The following is an 18349-nucleotide window of genomic DNA, read 5'->3' on the forward strand; positions in this document are numbered from 1 at the left end:
TGCCTTGACCTAGGGCTCCTCAGCCTCCAGAACTCTGAGAGAGGTTTGTTATTTAAGCCTCCCGGTCTATGGTATTTTTGTTACAGCAGTCCAAATGTCCTAAGACATCTTGTTGTGATGTTGTGATACTGTACTATAGTTTTGGGAGATGTCTCCACTGAGGGAAAACTCATGCATTACAACTGCATGTGAATCTACAATTATCTCAAAATTAAACATTTAATTAAAAATAGAATAGGGCTCCTTGAATAGTCGGTAATTCCAGATTTCTGTGTGTGCCTGTGAATGCCTCTCGGGGGGCCAAAAAACCAGATTGGGCCCTTAAAATACACTAAAAGGATGCGCTTAAATATCAAAGTATTATAAACCACAATTAGAACAGGAAAAAGAGGAACTACAATAAAAATGATAGTACTATAAAGAGAAAAGAATGACATCATGATTTGTGGATAATTCAGTGTCTTAGTCAAGGCATGTCTTCCAGGTCCTTCTCCCCATTAAGACCATTTAGAAGTAACCAGCTTTGCACTTGGGATGAAGAGGCTGAGTTTTGCTACAAATGGAAGATGACGATACTGCTTCTATCTGCAGGTGGTGGTTGCTCATTTAATAAAAACGTAGAAGAAATGGTTGGCAAAAGTTTTATTGCACATTTTGAAAAGTATACTTGATAGGAAAAAATTAAAATTAAAAAAGACTTTATTTTGAGATAACTTTAGACTTAAAGAAGAGTTACAACAATAGTAGAGCAAATTCCCAAGCCTCCCCCTATGTTCACATCTTTTAAAAAAAAAATTTAATAATTATTTATTTTATTTCATAAAAAAATATGAAGTGCTCCATGAATTTGTCATCCTTGCTCAGAGGCCATGCTAACCTTCTCTGTATCATTCCAATTTTAGTATATGTGCTGCTGAAGCGAGTACTGTTAACCGCTTACATAACCATAGAGAATTTATAAAAATTTAGAGCTTTGATACAATCCTACTAACTAAACTTATTCAGATTCCTCCAGTTTTTCCAGAAATGTAATTTTTCTGTCCCAGGATCCAATTCACAATCCCATATTGCATTTAGTTGTCCTGCCTCCTTATAGTCACCTGGAATCTGTGCCACTTCCTCAACCTTCGCTGTCTTTCGTGACCTTGAGACCCTTGAAGAGTGCTGGTCAGTTATTTTGTAGATTGTTCCTCAGTTTTGCTTGTGTGTTTTCACATGATGAAATTATGATAGATTATCTGGAGTGATACCACTTAGATTTGTCCTTCCCAGTGCATTATATCAAGAGTGTTCATTATGATAGTATGCGCTAGTGGTGATGTTAACCTTGGCTAAGATAGTGGTGAACAAGACTGTCCAATGTAAAAATACTATTTTTCCATTTGTAATTATTAACTATGTTGCAGGAGATACTTCGAGACTATACAAATCTGTTTTTGCTTAAACTTTTGCCCACTAATTTTAGCATCCATTAATGGGTCTTACCTGCAGCAATTATTACTGTGGAATTCTAATAGAGATTTTCTATTTATAATTTATATTTCTTTTTAAAATTAAATGTATAGGGGTGACACTTGTTAATAAGATTCTATAGGTTTCAAGTGTATAATTCTATAAAAATCATCTGTATATTGTTTTGTGTGCTCATCACCCCAAATTTAGTCTACTTCTGTCACCATATATGTGGTCCCCTTTACCGTCTTTTTTATTTACTTATTTATAACAATATGGGCTCATAGATATTTATTCTTTTCTTTGGATTATAATCCGATACTATCATTGTTTCATTGTTCAAGCTCTTTCCAGTTGGCTCCTGTGCCTCTTTCTATATGCCTCATTTCCTACCCTTCTTTATAGCACCCCTCACTTTGGGGCCTCTATACACATCTTGTATTTTCCCTGCCCAATCCTGAAATCAACCCAAGGACCCTCTAGTTCTTTTTATTACAGAATGGTATTTAGAAACCAGATGAGCACTAAGTGTGCTCATTGCTGTGGGGAAATCTCTGATTCTAGTCCCTTCGGTGAAGAGAGCTAGGAAATACATTAATGTATATTAACTCATGCATACACAAGCATCTATATTTCTGTATCTATTTCTCTGTGTATGTTTGCCTTTCATGCATCCGCATTGATAGTTCTGCGTCTAATCCAGTGCCCCTGGGCTCTTTTGCCTCCTTTCTCTTTTGTAACTTCTTACTGACGGCAGGAAGCCTGGCCTTCGTTATCTGTGATATATTTATTTATTGTTCCACTCTAGTATACATGTAAATTTGTTTCACAATTCCTTACTAATATGCCTATGAGAAACAAATTCACAAACTAGGTCACAGTGCTTGTGCACAGTTCTTTTGGTCATGAACACATGGTATCCAGTTAAAGCACTGTTTTCCAAAGTTACTTCAGATCAGCTCCTTTCTTCAATGTGTTTATGTGGTTCATGTGTAATATAGTTTGATTCATTGGTCACAGCCTGCATTCTATCTTTTGTCCCATCTCCTAATTCATTTCATTTTTTTAAAAAAAATTAGAGTAAAATCTACTTTTTGTGGTATACAGTTCTATGGATTTTGACAAATGCATGGAATTGTGTGTCTGTCTCCACAGTTCCAGTCCTGTAGGACAGTTTCATCGCCCCCAAAGTTTCTCCATGCTGCCCTGCCCCCCAAACCCCAACCAAAGCAAGCTTTTGCTTCAAATATCCTGGTGTATGGTTTGGAATTAATTAGAATTAAGTAGAGTATTTTAACCATGTTATAATGATGATGATGATGATGATGTATCTGAAAGTCGGTAGAGTAAAGCTACGAGATGCTGTTGTTCTAAACTACGTTAGCGCTTAGATTTAGCCTTTAACTGGATCTGAATAGCTCAAAAACTACACCATGAATTTTTGTTGCTAGTTTTTCCCTCTTTGACTGTTTACATTAGGAATGTTCTGAGCAGCCCATCGTCCAGCACGGGTGCTTAGGGCAAAGGAGGGAAATGCCAGCCTCTCTCCTGCCTCCACGCGGCCGCAGGCCCTGCGCCTGGGGAGCAGGCAGGTTGCTGGAAGGGCCGCGGGGTCTCGGAGTCTGCCCACCCCACATGGCTCGCGCAGACAGCGCTGTGCATTTCTGCACGCAGTAGGTGATTTTGTTGCTATTGCGGGTGGTGGCGCATGATGGTGAGAGGGATGGGAGACAGTAACTGGCAGGGTGTTAGGAAGGAAATAAAAGAGACGCAATACATTTTAATCAGCTGGAAACAAGTTTTCAAAACCACTTTTGCTGATCATTATGTGGATTTTTTCTATGCTTAAATAGCAATCTCTCAAAGCATGCTTCCCGGTAGTTACTACCTGTGGCTACAAAAAGACACAAGGATGAAAAAAAAAACAACGCTCTTTGAGAAGATGCTGTCTCCCTGAGGCATAAACAAGCAGAGGAGGTCACGTCCAAAGCACTAAGTTTACTGCTGCCCTGGGCCAGCTGCCGTGTGATTCTGGGCCACCCACTACATGTCTCATACATTTCTTTCTATGTAAAATAAGCCACATAACGTGTAACTACCAAGGTTGATGTAATAATTACGCAAGTTCAAGCATACGTAGCACCTAATACAACCACATATGCAATAACAGTAACAATAACAACAGATATTATTAGTACTAGTATATGTGCATATTTTTTAAGTGGGAAATATAATTAATTATATGGGAGTAGCGGTGTTTAATATTTACAAATAATATTAAACACTTTTAAAAAACCATGATTACAAAGAACCTCTATGTGGACAGATCATTCAAATAAACTAAATAGTGTTTGTTTTTCAAAAATGATAACATGCGCTGATACATCTAAATTTCTGTGTCTGACTCTCCTACAGAGTGAAGTTCTAGAAGACTGAACCATGCCTTTTTCATATTTTTATCTCGAGGGCCTTCCAACAGTAGGCATAAGAAAACATTCTAAATTCAACTGAATAATAAATGTCGCAGGTCATAGAAAAGGCTAATATATAAAGTGAAAGATGGTTAGGAATGTCCTGGGTACATTAAAAATGTCCACATTTGGCCCTGCCAGACAGATAGCTCAGTTGGTAAGAGCATCATCCAGATACGCCAAGGTTGCAGGTTCCATCCCCAGGCAGGGCACATACAAGAATCAACCAATGAATACATAAAGTGGAACAACAAATAGATGTTCCTCTCTCTCTCAAATAAATCAATAAATTTTTTTAAAAGTCCACATTTTAGTACTTTGAAGAATCAAAAGAATACTCTGTCTTAGGAATAGAGAATATATAGTCCCTTTGGGTTTATACTTTACAGCAAAGAAAGCTCTGAGTATTTTATACAGAGGTGCAAACCTAAACATCATCAGCATAGAGGTTCCAGCTCAAGACTATCCTGAAATGACAGTGGGTTTCGGCCAATTTATGCAAGTCTGGCTTATCAGTAGAGTAGGCCTGCCAGTACTTTCTATATTACGACATTTGTAATTCAGATTTGTTCCCCAAACTAACTTCTTTGCCATAGTGTGACAATTGCAGCAGGACAGGGAGAAAAGCATTTTCCCATATCTCATGTAAGGAACCAGTTAGTGTTTTGAGGGTACCAAAGATCATGGCTCATCTGCCTCCTGGGGAGGTCCGAGGCAGCAGAGTCAGGCAGTGGGGGGTCTGGGGAAGGCTCAGAAACACAGTGGGACTCCCACAGGGCTCAGTACCAGACCTCACTTAACACAGCAGGAACAGAGAGGAAGAAAATGATAAACCCAAACAGTCACTGATGGGATTTGTTCATGAGAATAAATGAGAACAGATTCCCTCTCTGGGGATTTCCAAATACAACTGCTGGTGACCCAATTTGGGCAAGAGTTAGCAATTGATGGGATCCTTCATCATTACGGAATCCTGTTTTAAACCCAGGCTAGGTGACGTTATTTTACAATGGGTTACTTAGAAATATCAGTTAATTTTGTAAAGAGGATAGTAAAATTGGAATGTTAAGAAAATGTCTTCAAGTACCTTTTCTCAAGTGCAGTTTTAAAAGTACTGTTTTAATTCTTCCCACCTCTCTCCCCCTTTCCCTCTGAGATTTGTCAGTCTGTTCCATGCTTCTGCTAACCAAAGAACTTACATGCATATATCCATAACCTACGGACACAGACAATAGTGCAGTGAAGGCCTTGGGGGTGGAGGTAGGGGGTGGAGGGGGTTGATGGGGGGAAAGGGGGACATCTGTAATACTTTCAACAATAAATTTTAAAAAATAAATAAAAGTACTATTTTTAAAAATGTAAATATAAATTAGAGAAAACAAGCATTTATTTCATGTCTTGTTCATGCACTGTTATATAATGTTCTTATGAACTTTATGAAATATAATTACCTTAATATTACAGATAAAGAACCTGGGGATTAAAGAAGTGAAAACAAATCTTTAGCAGCGCATGCTCTTAGCCAAATTGCACGCCTAAGACCTGGAAGGATCTTCGAAAGGCTTTGGCCTAGTCCAGCCTTCCAACATTTCAGCTACTCACAGCTGTTCTGCAGATAAAGCAGTGGGTGCTCAGGATTTTCCTCCCCTTTTTTTGGATTATATTTCAAGATGAATTCTCTTTACCAAGTAGGAATTCCAATCCACGTGTTTACATCCAGGATCACAAAGGCACAAAGGAAAACAAAATGCTTCCGAAGATTTCCAAGCTGAACAGCACTGCTTTCCGACAAAAATAGAGACTCTCATTTGAGTAAATCGAGGACACTGAGATAATTACACGCTGAAAGGACTGAATCACAGTCCTGATAGGAGGAAAGCAAAAGCCTATGTAATTAAAGCGAACAGAAGCAAATATTCTTTTTTTTCTTAAAAAAAGTTCAGAAACAGCAGAGCCGGTGCTTGTGGCAATGGTCCAAATTCACTTCTGGTAAACAGGAATTATAAATACTTCACAAACAGAACATCCCGGATGAAAAAACGGATCTGAAAGGGAAGACTGCACCCACGGGCCAGCTTCCAGCAGGCTATCCTAACATGCTTCCCACAGTATATGCACTCGCTTGTCCAGAGGCAAAAGCAAAGCACAGCATTTACAAAGTCCCCACGCTGGGAGGTGTCAGTCCGACAGGCGGCACTTCTCACGAAGGCACTGCTCCCTTCTCCCCTGCAGGGGATGTCACAAGCCTGGCACTCTTAAATGGAAAGAACTCCACGTTACGTGTGAATCCTCAGTAAATAAATTATGTGCGTGAAAGTCCACGGGCAATGAATGTAACCGCTGGGGAGGGAAATGCGCAGGTCCTGCGATGGAAACCTGTTCTCCGGGCTTTGGAAGATGCTGGGATTGGTAGCAGCTCACAGCTGAAAATGTTCAAAGGCTCCAAACACCTAGAACCTTCAGAACGAGGAGCGAGCAACAGTGGTGAGAGGAGACAGACCAGAGGGGGACCCTCGAGAGCGGGAGTCAACCTGGTGTTTTCCTGAAAGTGACTCCACCTGGGGGACGCGTGGCTGGGACAAGTGACCGCGAGGGCGGCACTGGCAGCCAGGCGCTGAGGAGTTAGGTGCAGGGGCTACCTGGAGGGGGCTTCATCAGGCCAGGGAATTGGGGGAGCCCAGAGGGGGCTCTCAGGGGAGCCCACTGAAAAGTAAAAGAATGCGTCTGGGTGTCCAGCTCTCTCAGAGCGCCCCACACCATACCCCTTCCCTCCTCCGCGCCCCACTCTCCAGAGCGGGGAACCACAGGGACGTCAATTCAGGAAGAGACTGAAGCTTTGACATTAGGCCAGATGGACTTTTTATTTCCTGAAAAATTAAGAAACAACAAGAAACGAATTCTTAGTACCTTCACTAAGTGCAGAAGCCATGGGAACCGTGGATTTTAGCCGGGATTTTGGCCCGGGCCTGAAGGGAAGACGGGGGATAAGTGAAATACGCCAGCCAGCGAAAGACAAACATCGCATGATCTCGCTTATACGTGGAATCTAAAGAACTTAATAAACTGATGAACAGAATAGATTCAATGACATGGAAGCATGGATCAGACTGACGAATGTCAGAGGGATGGAGGAGGGCGGGTGGGTGGAGGGGGAGAGAGTAACCAAAGAACTTATATGCACATATGCACAACCCAAGGACACGGACAATGGTGGGGAGAGGGACCGGGGAGGGGGAAGGGACGGGGTGGAATGGGTCACTGGGGAGAAAAAGGGACATCTGTAATATTTTAAACAAAAATAAAATTAAAAAAAAAAGAATGAGCCCTGGAGATGCCTGCCCTGCTCCGTGCTCAGCCGGCTCGATCAGTCAGTTACAGTGCATTTTCACACTGAGGTGTAAACACCGGACGAACAGCCTCGTTAGCCACAGGCGCCACCTGGACACATGCTGACAATAATAAGCTTCCACTTCCCCATCATCAGGGCTTCGCGGAGACCAATTTACAGAGCTCCGCGTGTCCTTTACACGGAGAGACATGTATGTAATTATGCACACACAAATAAAGCGCAGGAATCCAGTTCTCTACACCAACAAGAAGAAATCCAACAGGCACGGTCAGGTCAGGCGATGCGGATTCCTCTAACATCAATTCAGCAAGTAATTTTCACCCAATGCTTGTGTACCCATTGTCCCAAATAGATTACATACTGGAAATTTAAGTCAGGGTTCTACAACTGAACACATTTTGCACATTTGAAAACTGAAACTACTGATAAGCAAAGTTTTAATACCCCCTTAAGGTGGCATATTTTTTTCTGTTGGTCCCTTGATGCTTAATCAAATCTATGTAAAAAATGAGTTTTCTATTGTTGAATAAAATAACTCCATTTCAATTAAGATAGAAAATGCTCTGATTTGTAAATCATAATTATAGACAAATTTTCTGACAGTGAGCTGACTCATTTTAACCTGCTTGTGATATTTCTAAGGCTGCTTTACATATCACATATCCACGTCACTATTTGATGAACGATATGTTTACATTTTCCCATTTAAAAGTCTGTTATAAGAAATTCCCACTTGTTGAAGAGAGCAAATTTTCAGCAATTGCAAATATCTGAAACATAATCATAAACCCAGAAGTAGGTGGAGAAAGGGCCTCTCTAAGGGTTTCACAGAGCTCACATAAATTACATTAAGAGGTCTGAAAAACATTCTTACACAATAGGAAACTTCAGTTGTAGCCAAATTACATTAATTGATTTAACACAATTAGTTATTTGGTTAGATTAAAGGCAGGTAAATATGAGGCGTAGGCAGTAGGTCTATTAATTGATAAAAATGCACATTTCATATTTAGAAGGAGGCAAACACTAGAATACAATCTCCAAGGGGAAAAAGTAAAAAGCAGAAAGAAAACAGAAAGACCGGCACAAGTCTATTTATTAAGATACCAAAAAATGTATACTCCTGAAAGGCTTCTGAGGGATTTCCATACAGAAAAAAATAAAACAACAAAAAATATTTCTTTGGATGTTCTTGAATCATCATAAAAATGTTTATTGGCAATTGGAAAAGTATATTTCAAGAATTTATAGAAATATAAATGCATTTTAGAAAGATGTATTGAAGAAAACTTACCATAATGAAAAAGCATAAAGAAAATACCTGTTGTGTAAAACATTCACTTATATTCACTAATTTATTTATAATGTCAGATAAATTAGATGTTACCACGTGTAATGATTCAAATTGGGTTTAGTATTTTTCTTGTCTTATTTATGGCTAAGTAACCATACCTACACTAAAAAATAATTGGAGCTCCTTATTTCTGTCATCACTGTTTCTATGACTAACGTAATTCCTTTTTTTAAAAAAAAAAAAGGTTCTTAAAGACTTGGAGTTGGCAGAGGGGATATAGGTGAAGCACAGAGGATTTTTAGGGCAATGAAAATACTCTGTGTGATGCTATAACATGTCATTATACATTTGTCCAAACCCATAATACATACGATACCAAGAGTGCATCCTAATGGAAACTATGGACTCTGGGTGATTATCATGTGTCAATTCCACCAATTCCAACAAATGTACCACTCTGGTGGGGGATGCTGACGATGATGGAAGCTATGGATGTGTTGGGGAAGGTGGTATAAAGGTGGTATAGGAGAAGTCTCTATACTTTCCTCTCAATTTTTAAAAATTAATTTACTTTTATTGAGATATAACTGACATAAAATATTATCGTAGTTTCATGTGTACAATATTATGATTCAATTTTTTTTATGATCAGACTTCTAAATATTTTTCTTAGCAACTTTCAAATACACAAAACAGTATGAACTATAGTCACCATGCTGCATATTACATCTTCAGGACCTCTTTATTTTCTAACTAGAAATTCGTATCTTTTTTTTTGTTTTTGTTTTATTTTTGTCTTCCTCTCAACTTTGCTGTGATCCTAAAACTGCTCTAAAAAATAAAATCTTAAAAGAAATGTTCTCCAGCCTCTCAGGAGAACTCCTGAACTCAAGCATGTGCGAGTAATTAAATACAGCCTGTTTCTGTAATGGGGAAACTAGTGTTTATCATGTATTTGTTGAAGACTCTTTATAAGCACAGCCAAGAACATGTAAACATGCCTCCTTGCTCCTGCTCCACTCCTACTCAGCCATGCTCTTTGGGGATAAAACACAATATGCTCAATAGGAAAAGAGTCATTTTAAAATCAGTAGACAGGGAATTTGGTCAGATTCTTTGATTAGGGATTAGCACTAATGAGATTTTATTCATATAAACTATCATATTAAGAGAAAAGACTCCTTTCACAGCTTTCAATATCAAATACACAGCATCATGAGAAAATGCCCTATTAAAGAAAACACATGATTTGAAACAAACTCTATTGTGACTTGGATTTCTTATCTCTGAATAAAATATACTAGTAACTGCTTCTGAAATTTGTCATATCTAGAATCCCTTGTATCAATTTTTTTACAGAGAATTCATGTTTTTAAAAATGTAATGAATCATACTGCAATTATCAACAATTAAAATCAAAGCTCTTTTTCATATAACACATAAATCAACATTCAGCGGTCAACTTTAAATGTCATTTCTGCTGGGCTTTGGAAATAGTGATTGTCATCATAATTCCATGAACCTCCGTGGAGATGACTAATGCTAACTCTTGGGGTTGCATTAGATTGAACTCAAGTGAAGATACTGTAATGTATATGGGTATTCTTGGAGAAAGATTGTGGGTTTTCTCAGAGAAAGATTATGTTCAATGCAGAATATCTTTAGAATTTACTTTTGATTAAAGGCACTTAAGCAGAGAGAATTTCTAGTTTTAGCAATAACTTGGGATTGCTTTCCTTAATTCCTGTTAAATCTTTGTGCCAAGTATTTTTAAAGGGAGGAAAAGAATATAGGTTGGGTGCCAGATGCTGTTTTGAGATATTATGCAATATATTGAATTTAATCCTTGTACTATGTCATTGGGTAGATAATCTTCAATTAGAAAGAGGGGCTTGGAGAGTCTAAGAGACTGACCAAGATTACGTAGTAGGTGAGGCATCGCAGACCACTCAGCTCTTTTCTGCCTGCATGTTGCCCATAATTTTTAGGTATTAATGGAATGAAATAATACAGATGGTCTTTTTTAAAGAGAAGCCAATCTGTTCAGCTCAGCACACATTGATTTCTGGTCTTGGTTATATTCCAAAGATTACATTAAATAATGACTACAATTTTGTTTACATTCCAGGTTTTACCTAGTACCCTGAGAACAGGGCCAACACATTATAAACAAAATACTAGGCTCATTTCAAAGTGGCCTGCTTGCAGAAATAAACTGTGAGAAAAATAGATTCTTAGTGGGCTTCAATTGGCAACTCACAGAAATCAGCCATTATAAAACAGTCCTACAATCACTATGAACAGAGTGCCTACTATGCACAGGCACTGCGCTGGTGAGGGGCAGGTACATCACAAAACCCACAGACCCAGGGTCACACGGAGGGATGGGCGCATGGTGCAATGAAAGTGCGCAATGGAGACATGACCTAGTCGGAGGATAAGGGCAGGCTTCCTTGGTAACTGTATTTGGAGATAAAAAGAAAGGATACATTTTAATATCTTAAAAATTTTTAATTGGGAGTTCATCTCATGTGAACTCACCATTTTATAGATGAATAAACTGAGGGCAAATCTACTCATTTTGGCCATAGGGTCATTAAATATATTGTGGTTTGTGGTGCCAGCCTCATTACAGACAGACAGATGATGATAGATAGATAGATGATAGAGATAGATAGATGATGGATGATAGATAGATGATAGATAGATAGATAGATAGATAGATAGATAGATAGATAGATAGATAGATGATAGATAGATAGATGATAGATGATAGATAGATGATATAGATAGATAGATGATAGATAGATAGATAGATAGATAGATAGATAGATAGATAGATAGATAGATAGATGATAGATAGATAGATGATAGATAGATAGATGATAGATAGATAGATAGATAGATAGATAGATAGATAGATAGATAGATGATAGATATAGATATAGATAGATGATAGATAGATGATAGATAGATGATAGATAGATGATATAGATAGATAGATGATAGATAGATAGATAGATAGATAGATGATAGATAGATGATAGATAGATAGATAGATAGATAGATAGATAGATGATAGATAGATGATAGATATAGATAGATAGATGATAGATAGATAGATAGATAGATAGATAGATAGATAGATAGATAGATGATAGACGATAGACAGACAGGTGTATGTGTATGTATGCATGTGTGTTTGTGTGCATATATACATATGGAATATGTTTAAGTGCATGTGTATGTAGATAAACTTTCAGGTGTACTTCTTTTTTTTTAAAATCCTCACCCAAGGATATGTTTTTATTTATTTATTTATTTGTTTATTTATTTATTTATTCATTTATTTTATGAATTTTTTTTAGAGAGAGGAAGGGAGAGAGAGAAACATGGATGTGAGAGGAACATAACTGGTTGCCTCTTACACTCACCCGGAGGGGGATGGAACCCTCACCCTAGGCATGTGCCCTGACAGGAGCCAAACCCACAGTTTTTCGGTGTACAGGACGACACTCCAACTGAGCCACCCAGCCAGGGCCAGGTGTATTTCATAAGGGCTGAAAAGATTTTCCTGAGTATAGCCAACTATGAGCCTGCCAGAAAACAAACAACAAAAAAATGTAATGGCTCCATAAGGACATTTAGACCATTAGAAAGAAGCCAGAGAGAGAAACGTTAGCCTTCTAACTCTCATACTGAGGTTGTGCCCACCGGCTTCTTTACTTCTGATATGTATATTGAAAACACAGAAGCGTCATCTGTAATGACCCTTCAACTGAAACTTATGCTGAGTACTTCGTATGAATATCTGGTTTCTTTATAACATCTCTATGCAACAAGTATGATTTTTATTCTATTTTTACAGAAGAAAGGACAAAGATGCACAAAGGTGGAGCTGTTTGTCTGGTAAGGCAGCTGGTAAGTGGCAGATTTGGTATTTTGAACCCAAGTCTGTAAAATTTTTATCTGGGTCCTTAACTATCTCCTGCCTCTCTCCCAAACCATTTTTGATAGATCTTGGAGAGAATCTCATTCTACATATAAGAACAATCATTGAAATCACAAATGCAAGTAGCAAAAATATTTGCTTTTAAGCTTAATAATACAACATTGCTCTCCACATACAGCCTGAAATTTATCCCAGTGTCAAAAATCAACACTACCACAGCCAGGAAGAAGTTTTCCTTGTAAGATTTGATTTTTAAACAGGTATATTCATTTATTTAAATACATCTACAGGTGCATAAAATCTATTTGAAAGGAAATACTCTCATTAGAAGAGATAACAGCAATATAAGTCAGACCTAAGTGTCTAAGGAAAGCAGCTCTGGCATCAGCTTTGAGCTCTGATCTCTTTACAATCTATACCCAGGCTGGGAAAATGTTAGAATGAGTGTTGCCCAGAGTCTCAGAGGCAGAAAAGAGGAAAAAAGCAGAGACGAATAGTGTTTTGCTTCCAATACAGCAGCTCTTGGCATGCAGGCCAGTGCTTCTCATCTGACGTTTGCTGGAGTCGTTCACAGCATAATCTCATCAATCCTCAAAATAACCTTTGGAGGGAAAGGAATCTCAGTGCCTAACGCCCCGCTTGGAGGCCTAGAGCATCTTGGACAAGTGAACCCGAGGGTCAGGCTGAGCGCAGCGCGAGGTCAGGCGCCAGCGGACCCTCCGATGCGCCACCGCCCGGCACAGCCCCGACGAGCTCAGCTGTCTTCCAGGCAGCTGCCCCCCCCCCCACCCCCCCCACCCCCACCCCCCGTCTCCTCTGATCCCAGCGGGGCATCAGCAAAGGTGCGGGCGCTGAGCAAACCCTCAGGCCCGCTTTGATGAAGTCAACAGGAATTTACTTTGGGGGTTTGTATTTTGTATGTGTTTGAATTCTATTTTTCAGCCACAGTTTACATTCAGTATCATCCCACACCAGTTTCAGGTGTACAGCAAAGTGGCCAGAAAGCCACGTACTCTGCAGAGTGGTCCCCCAGCTGCCCCAAGCACCCACCTGGTCCCATTCCCGTTATCTCTACATTATTGACTATTCTCCACGCTGCAATCGGCGTCTCTGGCTATTGCAGTAGCTACTCTGCAGCTACCAATTTTACTGCTTACCCCCTTCCCCTTTGTCACCCAGCCCCCCAACCCCCTCTCCTCTGACAGCTCAGTCTGTCCTCTGTATCTACGAGTGTTTCTATTTTGTTTTGTTCAATAGATTCCACATATAAGTGAAATCATAGTATCTGTGTGTAGTTTGTGTTTTTAAGGGCTAGCTATGCACACTATATCCAAATGATCTTTACTACCTTGTGCCTATAATAGTGACTGGAAAGCAACCTGGCTTAACGACGACTGGTTAGAACAACAAGTAAAAGTAATATCTATGGTTTTTGAATAGCTGATTAAAAAATTAAAGCATCAACTTCTATTGGTAATGAAACTGATGTGTGAAACTTTAAGAAATCTTTAAAAAATGATCTCAGAAATTAAACCCTTGGGAATCCCAAAGTGATCATATCATTGAGATGGGCAGCTTTTCAGGGACCACAGCATGCATTTCTTTATGGTGGCTCTGCAGACAAGTGCTCACTGTTATCTCCCTGAAACAGCACGCAGGCCCGTAGAGTAAGAGCATCACAGCAAGAAGAGCATATAAAAGTTAAGGAAATTTATATTTAGTGTTTCAAATATCATTTGAAGCCCCAGCTGGTAGGCTGGCAAGAAGGTATTTATGATTCAGACAACACAGATACAGCAGGCGAAGTTGCACAATGGCCCCACAATGCGGTGTATTTGGGATCTGGAGTCAGACAGCCTGATTTAAAATCCTATTGCAATTACTTATAAGCTGTTTACCTTTGGTGAGTTATTTAAGCTCACACATATACACATACACATATATACTTCAAAACTACTAGTAGATTTATTAAAAAGTTGGACACAATAATTAAGCATCACGTATTTAGGGTTATGGGATCTTTTAGTGGGTAACTTGGGTACTTCTGAATTATCCCTGTTGATATTCATATTTTTTGGATAATCTCAAATTTCCATTTATCAGGATGAAACACCTACTTGTATACAAAGTATAACATGCATTAAGAGTTTTCCAACTCCTTTTCTTACCTACCTCTCTGAACTAAACACACTGTCCTGAAAGGTAGAGAATATTAATTCTTTCATATATACTTTGCATGTGGCATATACAGATATTGTTGGATCAACACCTTCACAATGACAATGTCCCATTTATTCTACTAGCCTTGTTTAAAATTTCTGTCTTGGCTTCTGCCACACTCTAGCCATGTTATGGTATCTAGCCGCCTCAAGGTATAAGGAGGGGGCGTTGCCAGTATCCCTTCCTACTGTATATGAGGTTGAAATGAAAACAAATTCCAGAATCACTGGGAATGTAGGTATGGAATTAAAAAAATGCAGCGAAGCAGGCCATACTTCTCTTTCAGCCGTGTGGCTGCTATTTGTCTCTTCCATCTATTTTTGTCACTATTTTCCTAGTCTAAAATCTTTAACTCAAAGGAAGGACCCTCGGCCGCCCCACCCCCAATGATACATTTAAACCCTAGCAGGAGTAATGCAACACCCTTAGGAAGAAGATCTGCTGATTTTTATTTGAGAGTAAATTTCACGTAAAACTCTATGTGTATATATATCTAAATATATACTTTTCTTTAGAGAACTTTTAAAGTATGTGTATAGAAATATTTCTAAAAATACTAATCTCAAGGAAATGTTAAATCATTTAAGCCTGAAGTTATCTATGGTTACGCATTCATTCATTCAGCCACAAATATTTATTTCTCTCTTACTCTACACGACTCAGGATACCAAAATGAAAAACAAAAACAAAACAACTTCCTTTCCCAGTAGGGCCTTTTAAGCTAGTTAAGAAATAAAGAATGTTCTCAAATCATTATAATGCATTAGCTAAAGTAATTAAAGAATATGATATGTAAATACAACCAATCTCTTTAATTTCATACTGCTTTATTGTATTATCACCGTATTTCAATTAGCTTTAAGGTGTGCTGAACACCAGAATGTTCAAAAAGCAAGATGTTTTATTTTAATTTTAGGTCTAAGATTACAAAAAAAGAAAAATGTTTGAATTTTTCCCATAAAGCAAGGAAAGAATCATGAGTTCACCAGGCTTGAAATATTTTATGAACATTTAAGGTACGTATACACCCCAATATCCCTTTTCTGTTGCTGAAAAAAATGACAGTAGTTTCAAAACAAATGGTGCAGCACCTCACTGCGTGTGAGACTTTATAGTCCCAAAGCCCTTTCATTCCACTTCATCTCCACAACATTCCAGTAAGACAGGGAAGTCTTATTTTATTTACAAATGATGAAACTGAAGCTCAGGGTAACCTGTCTGAAGACATGTGGCTATTAAGCCAAAAAGCTTGATACATGCTCCCCATCTTCTGACTTTTTCTCTCTTTTATTACTGTTATTGTTACATATTTACTTAACTCCAATTGGTCACTCTCAGACACTCAGCTTTCCTCTTTATTTGGTATAAAAGTGAAGCTTCTGATTGCATTCAATAACTGTTGAACCCTAAGTGTGGAAGCAATATTTTTGCGTGGCAGTACTGAACATTTATGCCATTAGTAAGTAGGTTAATGTAAAAATCGAAGGAATGCATTGTCTTACAATCTTTAATAAATTATATCTTCTCCCAAGACCATTTACTAGAGCAAACTGTTTCTTATGTTCCGAGCCAATAAATAGGAGCACTCCAAATATTTCCACACGTATATAGTTTGACGTTTATATAGACTTCTGGAGGAATTAGATAGCAATTCCACATTCTATCAATATTTTACTTCTAGCAGTTCCAGGACTTAAAAACAGTTAATTTGATTATATCCAAATCTATCCTCTTATTTGCTGTGTTGTTGCAGTTTTATTCTACCATGTTGCTGTGCCTTTTGGAAATGTGTGCTATATCTACTGTGAAAGAGCTGACGGCTGAATTCCAGCTGAAAGAGCTGTTAGAGAGTCTAAGGCGATTTCATTTTACGAGGACAGACAAGGAAACAAAAAGCCGCGTAAGCTAAAGTCTGACCCCCACTTGGAGAATATTGGTCTTTACACAGAAGTTCTGCAAATGTGGGTTTTTCGCTTCAAATCTCTGTATCTCATTTCTCCTATCTGTGAACTTTATCATGAGAATATGCTTTGAAAACTTTATGCAGTATACTCCCCAACATAAACATTTTGGCAAATGCTATTATATTGATTTCAGTTTTGCCCATGGTGATATTTTTCTACTTAGCTCTATGTACTTTGCTATGTACTATGAGGTGAAATAAAACTGATTAGTTTTCTCACTCATTTATTAAAACTGTCCAAACTGGTCAAAGGATGGGCTCAACTCTTCTCCTGAAAATATGCAAATATCAAGTTTAAAATTTATTATTATTTTATTTTATTTTTTAAATATATCTTTATTGATTTCAGAGAGAGGAAGGGAGAGGGAGAGGGAGAGATAGAAACATCAATGATGAGAGAGTCATTGATCGGCTGCAGCCCGCAACCCGGGCATGTGCCCTGACCGGGAATCGAACCCTGATCGCCTGGATCCTAGGTCGACGCTCAACCACTAAGCCAGGCCCGGCTGGGCTTCAAGTTTACAATTTAAATTGGAAAGGAAATCTTCATTCATTTCCACGCAGACATCTAAATTTAAAAGACTAAGCCACACCAAAAAACTAGTTACTAGTTCACTGAACAAGTGTTACTTTTGGTATATGGTTATAAAAATGTGCCTTTACTGGTTTTCCAATTAGTTAAAAAACAATAGATGTGCTTATGAGGCTCTCTAAATGGTGCTGTTATCAAGAGAACATTGCATTGGTTTATTGTCAATGTTGGGCATCAGATTGGATTTCACACTGTTAAGTTTATATCTTTTAAAAATACATAGTTAAAAGGCATTGACGGATAGATGTATGGACACACTGACATATGACACGTGCCTGAAACCTCCAAACCCTTTCCCCTGCAAATAAAAAGGAATCAAATAAAAGTGACTTCCAATCTTTACCGAAGCGCCAATAAAACAGGTCCGAGCTTGGAAGCAGTCAAGATCTGGCTGTGTATTCTTACTGTGCAGTCCTGGCCAGTTTTATTTCTCCTGCTGAAGACAACTTTAACTCTACTAAGATTTATCTTACTTCTACTAACACTTCAACAGTATTGAGGATCTGTATATTTTACCGAAGTAGTAAAAGTTGAATTTATTTTTGTAAAACGGTAATAAATAAGTCAAGAGTACAAGCCTTTAGCCAAATAAATGAGTACTGACTTTAAAATTATTTTCCAGTTTCAACTTTCAATAAAATTAATTGTATTTAATCCCTTCAAAACTGCACTGACTTCTATAATTAATTGCATGTTTGTACCTAAAAGCTGTTTTTAGTTCATGATTTTTAGCCAGAAAAATAAATGGGGAACACAATGTGATGAACCAGGAAAAGCTGGATTTGGAGTACTCATTCATCCCAGTCTTTGCTTTTCAGTTACTGTGCCCTGATCTTGGCTCCTTTTTGTCTAAACACCCAATTTTCCAGTCTTCATTAGCAAGTAGCTTGATAACCCAATCAATATCCAATCAATTCTAGGAAAGTTCAAATTACTTAATTAGTTTAATAGCTGCCATTTCTTTTTAACATTATATGATAATGAGCGAATAACAATAATCCAAATGAAATAAAAATGTTCTTCATGAAAATCTTACCTACCTTATCTTTATTATGT

The 18349-nt window shown here is 38.2% G+C and overlaps 1 protein-coding gene and 1 non-coding gene across 2 annotated transcripts in view; both read right to left on the reverse strand.

The window, feature by feature from the left end:
- The window catches only part of CHSY3 (chondroitin sulfate synthase 3), a 242683-nt gene that overhangs the window by 83504 nt on the left and 140830 nt on the right, over nucleotides 1–18349 (reverse strand). The gene's annotated exons all lie outside the window — the stretch shown is intronic.
- Nucleotides 824–926, reverse strand: LOC148093228 (U6 spliceosomal RNA). The gene has a single exon (XR_015714510.1). It is a non-coding gene; the product is annotated as a U6 spliceosomal RNA (small nuclear RNA).

The sequence above is a fragment of the Miniopterus natalensis genome, chromosome 4 (genome assembly GCF_054644295.1).
Source record: "Miniopterus natalensis isolate mMinNat1 chromosome 4, mMinNat1.hap1, whole genome shotgun sequence".
NCBI classification, from domain to species: Eukaryota; Metazoa; Chordata; class Mammalia; order Chiroptera; family Miniopteridae; genus Miniopterus; species Miniopterus natalensis.